This window comes from Cherax quadricarinatus, chromosome 56 (assembly GCF_038502225.1).
Source record: "Cherax quadricarinatus isolate ZL_2023a chromosome 56, ASM3850222v1, whole genome shotgun sequence".
Taxonomy (NCBI): domain Eukaryota; kingdom Metazoa; phylum Arthropoda; class Malacostraca; order Decapoda; family Parastacidae; genus Cherax; species Cherax quadricarinatus.
This window is the reverse complement of record NC_091347.1, coordinates 2,456,747-2,465,687: the sequence shown is the minus strand read 5'-3', so window position 1 is coordinate 2,465,687 and position 8,941 is coordinate 2,456,747.

Genomic DNA, 8,941 nt, shown 5'->3' with positions numbered 1-8,941 from the left:
AGAGTGATGGAGTACTACTTGTACATGAGACTAACTCATGCACCTCATTGGACACTTTACTTTTTTTTCCTTGAGTATTTTGTGTTGTAACTGTGAAGCTGAAGACGGTATCACAGTCGAGTAGGTCAAGTGAATATTGAACTAGTGAGCCAGCTTCTGAAGCAGAGATGTTTACAGATTTCTTCATGCTGTTTCCAAGTCCCTGTTGCTCTACGATGAAAAATGCAGCTGAAAAAAAAATATTTTACAAAATATTGTATGATAAAAAATTATTAAAAACTGGATTAGTTATAGAAGCACTTACTGATTTAATCTATAGTGAAAGGGGCTCTGGTGGCCTGGTGGTTAACGCTCTCGCTTCACACGACGAGGGCCTGGGTTCGATTCCCAGCCAGAGTAGAAACATTGGACGTGTTTCTTTCCACCTGTTGTCTATGTTCCCCATCAGTAAAATGGGTACCTGGGTGTTAGTCGACTGGTGTGGGTCGCATCCTGGGACACTGACCTAAGGAGGCCTGGTCACAGACCGGGCCGCGGGGGCGTTGACCCCCGGAACTCTCTCCAGATGAACTCCAGAAACACACATGGCTTGTAAAAAGACACAATGGCAGAATGGGAATCTTTATATAGATAATGTTCTTGGAAACCAAGCATGGTAAGCATATGTATACAGTAGTTGGGAGAGCAGGTGATGAGTCATGAGGTGTGAGCTTGACTATGTCAGCTTAGGAAGGTGGTGTGCTGAGGAGCATGCAAGTCAGGGGGACCTGCCAACTGAACGTTTAGCTGGTTTTTAGTGATGGTGTCTGTGGTATGAATGAGAGCCGATTCAAGGCAATTGTGCGTGTTCCTGTCTCTTTCATGGCTAACCATGTTCATCCTGGGAATATCCATGTAGTGTATTATTATTATAATCAAAAAGAAGCGCTAAGCCACAAGGACTATACAGCGCTGCAGGGCAGGAAGGAAGCGAGGGCATCAGGTGGCAAAAGGGAGATGGATGAGTAATAGGTTACGAATAACAGCGGGGCAGTGGATGGTGAAAGGGTAAAGGGCAGCAAGAGACTGAACTAGAAAGGGCTGAGGGGAGTGCGAAAAGTATCATCAGAGTTTGTGGAGTAAATCAGTCGTTGTCAAGAAGTCAATGAGAGAGTCAGGATTAAAGGAGGGTCCATCAGCAAGAAGGGAAGGTAAAGAGAGAGTAGTAGAACGAAGACGACGTTGGAGGTAAATTCTGCGTGCTCGTTGATAGAGAGGGCAGTCTAACAGAATGTGGCTAATCGATACTGGAACTTGACACTGCTCACAGAGAGGAACAGGGTGCCTCTCCATGAGATACCCATGAGCAAGACGAGTGTGACCAATGCGAAGGCGGGAGAGAGTGGTCTCCCAACCTCGGCACTGATGACAAGAAGGCGGCCAGTAACCTATGCTAGGTTTAATAGAATGAAGTTTGTTACCGAGCAGAGTTGACCAACGTTGTTGCCAACGGGTGCGAAGGTGGGTAGCTATTGCAGCAAAATAGTCCAGAAATGGAACACCTCGATAGGAAATTGGTGGGTCATGTACTGCTGACCGCGCAGCAGTGTCTGCCTGTTCATTGCCCTGTACGTCGACATGACCAGGGACCCAACAAAAAACAATATCTTTATGTTTGGTAGAGATACGGCGTAGCCAAAGTTGGATGCGGAGAACTAGGGGATGAGATGTATCAAATTTTCGTATAGCCTGTAGAGCACTAAGGGAGTCTGAGACTACTACAAATGATGACACAGGCATAGATGCGATACGAATAAGTGCTGCAAGAATGGCATACAGTTCAGCAGTAAAAATGCTAGCTGAAGATAGTAAATGTCCCCGCACGACGCTGTCCGGAAACACTGCTGCGAATCCGACGCCGTCTGAAGACTTAGAGCCATCTGTGTACACAGTGGTGGCATGAGAATGGGAGTGGAAGTGATCAAGAAAAAGAGAGCGGGAAGCCACCGTAGGCAGTTGAGCTTTCGAGCAAGGGAGTGAGAAAGAACAGACCCGAACAGCTGGAACTTCCCAGGGGGGTAGGGAAAAGTGAGATGCTACATGAACGTATAAAGGTGGTAACTGAAGGGAAGACGAGTGAATGTAGGCGAAGAGAAAAGGGACGGAGCAAACAGGGGCGGCGAACGAATAAAGAATGTCTACTAATATCGGTGACCATTCTATAAATGGAAGGATTGTGTAGATCGTGAGAGCGTACATAGCAGCGAAGGCAATGGGCATCACGGCGATCAGACAAGGATGGAACATTCGCTTCTGTATAGAGGCTCTCAACAGGGGAAGAGCGAAAAGCACCAAGGCACAAACGTAATCCTTGGTGATGGATAGAGTTAAGGCTAGAGAGAGTAGCAGGAGAGGCCGCGGAATAAATCTAGTCACCATAATCGAGTTTTGAGAAAACGAGGGCTGAATGTAGGCGAAGCAGAGTTCGACGATCAGCTCCCCAGGAAAGATGAGCAAGGGTTTTAAGAAGGTTTAGCCGGCTGTGACAAGTTGCCTTCAGAGAGGTTATGTGAGGTTTCCAGGATAACCGACGGTCAAAGAGAAGGCCTAGAAACCTGACTGTATCACGTTCGGGGATACGGGAGCCATAGAGATACAAAGGATGATCGGAGATAACAGAGCGTCTAGTGAAAGTAATTTGGTGAGTTTTGGTACTTGAAAATTTAAACCCATGCGTGGTGGCCCAAGTGGAAACACGGTCGATCGCATGCTGGAGAGAAACTGCAATAAGATGACAGTCAGCACCTGCACAAGCAATAGCGAAGTCATCAACATAGAGTGATGACCAAATAATGGGTGGAAGAACAGAGGCCAAATCATTTATAGCAAGGAGAAAAAGTGTTGTGCTTAGAACACATCCCTGAGGGACACCTTCAGCTTGGACGAAGTCCGGGGAAAGAACATTATTGACTCGAACACGGAAATGTCTGTCAGTTAAAAAGTTCTTAAGGAAGGATGGTAGATTGCCTTGGAGGCCTAAGGAATGGGCCTGGGCCAAAATATTATACCTCCAAGTTGTGTCATATGCCTTCTCAAGGTCAAAAAATATGGCAATAACCGAGTGATTATTCGCAAAGGCATTACGAACATACGTATCCAAGCGTAATAAGGGGTCTATGGTAGAACGACCCTTACGAAAGCCATATTGACTAGCGGAGAGACTGTTGTGTGTCTCTAAATGCCACATTAAACGTCGATTTACGAGACGTTCCATCACTTTGCAAACTGCACTAGTAAGAGCGATGGGGCGATAGTGGGAGGCATCATGTCCTGTAGTACCCGGTTTGCGGAAAGGGAGAACAATGGCAGATTTCCACAGCTGGGGAACAACTCCTTGTGCCCAAATAAGATTGAAGAGGTGTAAGAGGACTACAAGGGCTGACCGATGTAAATGTTGTAACATACGAATATGAATGTCGTCAGGCCCAGCTGCCGATGATCGGCAAGCTGAGAGCGTTGCCTCCAGTTCTTGAAGTGTAAAAGGCACATTATACTGTTCTTCTCTGAGAGAAGAAAAGTCCAAGGGTACTAACTCTCTGGCAGACTTTGAGGAAAGAAACGAGGGGCATAGATGGAGCCCTCGGGAAATACGGACCAGATGTGTGCCAAGTTCAATGGCAACGTCGAGAGGGTTTGCTACATCAACACCAGTGACCCGTAGAACAGGAGCCGGGTCAGGAGAGTATTTACCACTCAATTTCCTCACTTTTTTCCAGACTGCACTCATAGAAGAAGCAGAGGTGATGGTGGAAACATAGTCTCGCCACCAAGTGCGTTTAGCTTCATGGATGACACGGCGAGCGATCGCACACTTCTGCTTAAAATCAAGAAGTCTCTCAGCGGTTCTATTGTACCGGTACCTGCCCCATGCAGCACGTTTCAAACGTACTGCATGAGCACAAGCAGGAGACCACCAAGGCACGCACATCTGAGAATGCCTGCCTGAGGTTTGGGGTATAGAATGAGAAGCTGCGGTATAAACTGACGTCGAGAAGATGTGTAGGAGCTCATCAATGGAGGATGAAGAAGGAACCTCACTAAAAGCAGTGAGGTGTGAGTAAAGATCCCAATTTGCCCGATCAAATTGCCAGCGAGGGCTACGGAAAGGTGGTGAATAGGAAGGAGAAGTAAGAATGATCGGAAAATGATCGCTGTCATGTAAGTCTGGTAGAACAGACCAGGTGAAGTCTAGTGCAGTGGAGGAAGAGCAGACTGATAGATCGATGCAAGAGAGAGTATGAGTACGAGGATCAAAATGGGTGGGAGTACCTGTATTTAAAACATGGAGGGGGTGAGAGGCGAGAAAAGCCTCCAACTGAATGCCACGTGAGTCACAATGAGACCCCCCCCCCCCAGAGGAAATGGTGGGCATTAAAATCACCAAGTAACAGAAGTGGTGGTGGTAAGGATGAAACAAGAAAGGCAAAGTCTGGGATAGAAAATGCTCGAGAAGGAGAGAGATATAAAGAACATATTGTAAACCACTTATTCAAGTGGATACGGGCTGCAGTGTAATGCAGCAAGGTATGGACAAATAGTTGACAGTACGGAATATTGCGTAGAAGAAGGGCACTTTCATTAAAGGTCCCATCTGAGAAAGGATCCGAAGAATACAATAAATTATAGCCTGAGATAGGTTGGAAAACAGCCGAGTGTAATTCTGGTTCTTGTAAGCAAGCACCAACAGGGGAAAACCTGGAAAGCAACATCTGAAGCTCACCCCGATTACCCCTGAGGCCGCGGATATTCCACTGTAAATAGGCCATGATTGGCGATGAAGAAAATATCAGGAATCTGTAGGTAAAGGCACCGACGGACTAGAGGGGTTAGAAAAGTCAACGTGTGGTGGCATTGGAAGACGTTCAAGTAGCGAAGGAACGGAGCGTTGCGAAGAATGGGGTTGTGAAGATGGAGGAGAGGGAAGAGAAGGAACAGGAAGTGAATCAGTATCCATTGAAGGTTTAGTCTCTGCAATATATTCTGAAATGGCTTCAAGTGTTTCTGAATTCAAAGATGTATGGGAGACCATATTGGAGATAGAAGGAGAGAGGGGAAGAACTAGGTACAGAGACTGGAAAGGTACAGTGTGGAGGTGGAAGAAGGGAAGGAAGGGGCAAAGAAGATTTGAGCAATGTGGATTTTTTGGACTTCTGAGTAGAGGGGCGATTGGTATTAGGTGTCATACGAGGTCTTGTCGATACTGGGGCTTGTGAGGAAGGACGCGAAGATGTGAGAACAGACTGAGTTGTAGTCGGGACGTCAGAGCCAAGGACAGCAAAAGGATTAGATGCTGTAGTGGCTATGGGAGGGGTAACAACAGAGGAGGCTGCAGAAGATGGTACCCCAGAAGTGGGGGGATGTTTGGAAACACGAGAATAAGAAACACGGGGTAGTCTCCCTTGGAGGCGGAGATGAGTAACTGCCATAGCATAAGGGAGACCTTCTGCCTCTTTGAGGCAACGGATTTCACGTTCATTTAAGTAGACCTGGCAACGGCGGGAGTACGAAGGGTGAGCTTCATTACAATTAAGGCAAGATGGAGGTTGACTGCAAGATGTATTAGAATGGTCGTCAGCACCACAGACTGGGCATTCGGCCATAGATCTGCAATATTTCGCTGGGTGACCAAAACGCCAGCAATTTCTACATTGTTGCGGTGTAGGTATCACCTTTCGAACTTGTAACCGATGTCCTGCGACATATACAGAGGACGGGAGTTCTCGGCTGTCAAAAGTTAAACGAGCCACATTGCAAGGGTAACGTCTCCACCCCCGGGCAGGAAGGACATAAGTGTCTACTTTGAGGATTGGGAGATACAGCTGTTCAAAAATGTCATTGCCACATGACTGGAAATTCTGTTGGACTATGGTATGGGGCAGAATGACAGTACCACTACAAGAATTGAGAGAAAGATGTTTTTCAATAGTGATAGGAGTAGTATCGATATTCGAAAGGAGAGAAAGATCATGAGCTTGGGTAGCATTCTGGACAGTGACGATGCGCATACCGCTCTTGAGAGCATGAAATGAAATATCTCTACCAACATGACGCAGGAGCGCTTTGCCAATACTATGGTCAGAAAGGTAGGCAGAAGAAGAAGTCGGTCTTAAAGTAAAGAATTTAGTCCATTGTGTGGTCCGAAACTGAGCGTGGAGAGGGAGTGCTTGACGTGTCAGTCTTTTCCGAGTAGAATGGGAAGGTAACGAAGGAGCATCATCAGGAGATTGACGTTGGCGTTTAGGAGTAGGACCGGAGTTGGTCCGGCGTGAAATGGGCGGGCGATTCGAAAATTGCCGTACCATAGAGGGAGAAGCCGGAAGCATAGTCAAAGGAGAGCGGAGTTCAGACAAATCGAAGGAGTCAGTCGAAGCCCCGGTACCTGAAGCTGGTGAGGAAACAGCACCAGCAAGAGGTACAGGGGCATCAGGAGTGTCCGAAAAGTGGTCTAAACACAAGGCAGGGTCAGAATGGGGTGCGGTATCAAGAAGGGGCCCGGGGGTAGTGGGTTCATGGACTAGGGCTGCCATGGTTAGGTTACTCCTTTGCTTTTTGTTTTTAAGAAAAAAAAAAGAAAGAAAATAAAAATAAAAAAAAGAATAAAAAAAGGGGGGAGCGGGGAGGAATAGTTCCCAGGAGGAATGAAAGGGCCGGAAATCTCCCTCCGCGCCCAAGAGGACCTCAACACCGCTAGTAGCGCAGATGCAGCATGGAACCCGTGCCATACCCTACCCTTCATGCCAGTAAACCAGCAATCCGGGATAGCAACCTCACATCTGCCGAGCTACCTTGGTGGACAAAAGAGAGGGCGGCCGGATATCCGCCACAAAGCATACCTCCTTCGGCCACCACCCCCAGAATCCGAAAGGTGGCTTCCAGAGATACACCCGTCGCCCGAAAGACACCCAAAGCTACTCCGGGATACCGGAGAGGGATCGGGACATCCCCAGGCAATCCAGATTCCACGGCAAACTACGCCACCGCTAAGAACCTTAACGGAATGGGATGGACCCCGGTGTCCTTTCCCCTACATAGGAACTAGCGCGCCTGTGGGAGAAATCCCAAAAAGAGGAAGGGCAAAAGGGAGGGGTGAGGAGGAGGAATGGAAAAAGGGGAGGATGGGATAGGGGAGGGGGGAATGGGGGGTAATTAGGTTCGGTCTGAGGAAGAAGACCGACAAGGCTAATTCCTCAGACCAAGAGCCTCTTCACCACGCCAAGGAGCCCCCCTTGAAGAGGTTTGTGTATTAAGCCCTGTCTATATTGCTTTTCATATTGGTGTTTCTTGTCAGTGGATTTCAGAATGGTGCTGGTTAGCCATGGGCAACCAAGCCGTTTGTTTGTGATCTGTTTCGTTTTTATAGGACAATGTTTGTTGTATAGTCTGTCCAGTCATCAATACCATTGGCCTTGGAGAATTCTGTAGGCCAGTCAACAGTCTCTAGGTCAGCTGTGAACTTCCTTATTGAGGCCTCATCATGGAGTCTAAATGAGACTTTGTTGTATTCAAGTGGTGGTTTACTAATGTTTGTCAGGAGGAAGGTAGGGTAGTGGTCTGTAGTGCTATCTGTGATTACCCCTGATTTAAGGGGGGCTAGTATATTGGTCCATATGTGGTCTATTATGGTTGCACTTGTCTCAGTGAGCCTTGTTGGTATGAGAAGTGTGTTGTTCATATTGTAGATGAAATCAGTTACAGGCTGATCATCTAGTATGCCAAGGTTGATGTTGAAGTCTCCAGCTAAGAGAAGTTGGTGCTTGTTCTTTTGTCTGTTTGTTATTAGTGACTTAAATTTCTCACTGAAATTTGGGATGTTTGTGTGAGGTATCCGGTAAATGGCACCGATTGTTATAGGTGTCTTAGGATTTTTTACAGTAAAATTAGCAAAAATGTATTCCCCATATTCATCACTAAAGCAAGTGGTGCTAATACAAGATAATTGGTTAAGAGTAATAGATTGCAATACCACCCCCAACTTGGTTTGGTCTGCAGTTGTGAATTGCTGTGTATCCTGGTAGAGGGTAGATATCTATTGTGTCCTGCTTAAGCCAGGTCTCAGTAAGAATAATGCAGGAGAAGGGTGTCTTTAGTGATTCAAGGAGTGCCAGGAGGTCATCATAGTGTTTGCTTAAGGACCTGATGTTGTAGTTAAGTACTGATAGACTTTTAGCATTGTTTAGGATAGTGCTGGCTTGTGATGCTGTGTAATAAAGTCATGGAGTAACTCTGGGTAATGATAATTTCAGAAATTGTGTAAAAACAAAGATGAATAGGAAAAATGTGCAGAAGAAAAAACATATGATGGTATTTTATGCTAACAGTCGAAGTGCAAGAAATAAGATTAATGAACTACGTTTGGTAGCATGTGCTGGGAACTTTGATGTCATTGCATTAACTGAAACCTGGTATGATTTAAAGAGTCGGGATATGATTGCTGAGTGTAATATTCAAGGGTTTAAGCTCTTCCATGTGGATAGATGTGATGGGAAGGGGGGAGGAGTTGCATTATATGTTCAAGAAAATATTAACTTGCATAAAAACAGGTATAAAAATAGATGGAACAGTAACAGAATCTCTTTGGGTAGAGTTTGTAGAGGGTCAAGAAAAACTAATTCTAGGTGTAATCACCAACCTCCAGGCTTGGATCACGATAGAGGGAGACTTCTTTGGGACGAAATTGCTAGGGATTCTAGACACAATAACATAGTGATAGCAGGGGATTTTAACTTTAGTCAAACTGACTGGAATTCTTTGACAGGTAATCCAGAGTCCAGTGACTTTATGGAAACAGTTCAGGACTGTTTTCTGAAGCAGTGTGTAACAGGGCCTACCAAGGGTAATAATTTGCTAGACCTAGTCTTGTCAAATAAGGAAACACTCGTAAATAATCTGGAGATCACTGAAG